The sequence below is a fragment of the Rhinolophus sinicus genome, chromosome 16, assembly GCF_057876585.1.
Source record: "Rhinolophus sinicus isolate RSI-liver-muscle chromosome 16, RSI-T2T, whole genome shotgun sequence".
In the NCBI taxonomy this organism is placed as follows: Eukaryota; Metazoa; Chordata; class Mammalia; order Chiroptera; family Rhinolophidae; genus Rhinolophus; species Rhinolophus sinicus.
The window spans coordinates 86,447,501-86,450,000 of NC_142516.1; positions in this window are offsets into that span (position 1 = coordinate 86,447,501).

The following is a 2,500-nucleotide window of genomic DNA, read 5'->3' on the forward strand; positions in this document are numbered from 1 at the left end:
TAACCCTAACCCTAACGCAAACCTAACCCTAAAAATAACGCTAACCCTAACCCAAACACAAACCTAAACCTAACCCGAACCCTAACCCTAACACTAAAGCAAACCTGACCCTAACCCTAACCCTAACCCTAAACCTAACGCAAACCTAACACTAACCCTAACCCTAAACGTAACCCTAACCCTAACACTAACGCAAAGCTAACGCTAACGCTAACCCTAACCCTAACCCTAACCCTAACACTAACGCAAAGCTAACCCTAAGTCTAACCCTAATCGTAACCCTAAACCTAACCCTAACGCTTACCTAACCCTAACCCTAACCCTAACCCTAACCCTAACCTAACCCTAACCTTAACCCTAACCCTAACCTAACCCTAACCCTAACCATAAACCTAACCCTAAACCTAATCCTAACCCTAACCCTTACGCAAACCTAACCCTAACCCTAACCATAACCCTAAGCCTAACCGTAACGCAAACCTAACAATAACACTAAACCTAACCCTAACCCTAACCCTATCCCTAACGCAAACATAACCCTAACCCTAACCCTAACCCTAACACTAACGCAAAGTTAACCCTAACACTAACCCTAACCCTAACCCTAACCCTAACGCATACCTAACCCTAACCCTTACCCTAACCCTAACGCAAACCTAACCCTAAACCTAACCCTAACCCTAACCCTAACCCTAACCCTAACCCTAACCGTAACCTAACCCTAACCCTAACCCTAACCTAACCCTAACAATAAACCTAACCCTAACCGTAACCCTAACCCTAACGCAAACCTAACCCTAACCCAAACCGTAAAACAAACCTAACCCTAAACCTAACCCTAAACCTAAACCTAACCCTAACTCGAAAATTAACATTAACCCTAACCCTAACCCTAACCCTAACTCTAACCCTAACCCTAACCCTACCCTTACCCTAACCCTAACAGTAACCCTAACCCTAACCCTAACCCTAACCGTAACCCTAACGAAAACCCTAACGCAAACCTAACCGTAACCCTAACCCTAACTCTAACGCAAAACTAACGCTAACCATAACCCTAACCCTAACCCTAACCCTAACCATAACCCTAACCCAACAGTAACACTAACGCAAAGCTTACACTAACCCTAACCCTAACCCTAACCCTAACGCATTCCTAACCCTAACCCTTACCCTAACCCTAACGCAAACCTAACCCTAAACCTAACCCTAAACCTAACCCTAACCCTAACCCTAACCCTAACCCTAACGCAAACCTAACCCTAACCCTAACCCTAACCCTAAAACAAACTAAATCTACACCTAACTCTAACCCGAAACCTAATATAAACCCTAATCCTAACCTAACCCTAACCCTAACACTAACCCTAACCCTACCCTAACCCTGAACCTAACCTTAACCCTAACCCTAACCCTAAACCTAATGAAAACCCTAACGCAAACCTAACCCTAACCCTAACCCTAACCCTATCGCAAACCTAACTCTAACACTAAACCTAACCCTAACCCTAACCCTAACGCAAACCTAACCCTAACCCTATCCCTAACCCTAACCCTAACCCTAACCCTAACCCTAACAGAAACTTAACCCTAACCCTAACCCTAAACCTAAACCTAACGCAAATCTAACACTAACCCTAACCAGAAACCTAACCCTAACCCTAACGCAAACCTAACCCTAACCATAACCCTAACCCTAACCCTAACACTAAGGCAAAACTAACACTAAACTTAACGCTAACCCTAACCCTAACGCATACCTAACCCTAACCCTTACCCTATCCCTAACGCAAACCTAACCCTAATCCTGACCCTAAACCGAACCCTAACCCTAAACAAAACCTAACCGTAACCTAAACCTAACCCTAACCCTAACCCTAACCCTAACCAACCCTAACCCTAACAGTAACCCTTACCCTAACCCTAACCCTAACCCTAACCCTAACACTAACCCTAACGCAAACCTAACCCTAACCCTAACACTAAAACAAACCTAAACCTAACCCTAACCCTAACCATAAACCTAATCCTAACCCAACTCTGACGCAAACCTAACCCTAACCATAACCATAACCCTAAACCTAAGCGTAACGCAAACCTAACCGTAACACTAACACTAACCCTAACCCTAACCCTAACGCAAACCTAAACCTTACCCTAACCCTAACTATAACACAACCAAAACCTAAACCTAACCCTAACTCGAAAACTAACATTAACCCTAACCCTAACCCTAACCCTAACCCTAACCTAACCCTAACCCTAACACTAACCTAACCCTACCCCTAACACTAACCCTAACCCTATCCTAACCTAACCCTAACCCTAACAGAAACCTAACCCTAACCCTAACCCTAACCCTAACCCTAAACCTAATGCAAACCTAACACTAAAATTAACCCTAAACCTAACCCTAACCCTAACGCAAATCTAACCCTAACCATAACCCTAACCTTAACCTTAACACTAACGCAAAGCTAACACTAACGCTAACCCTAAC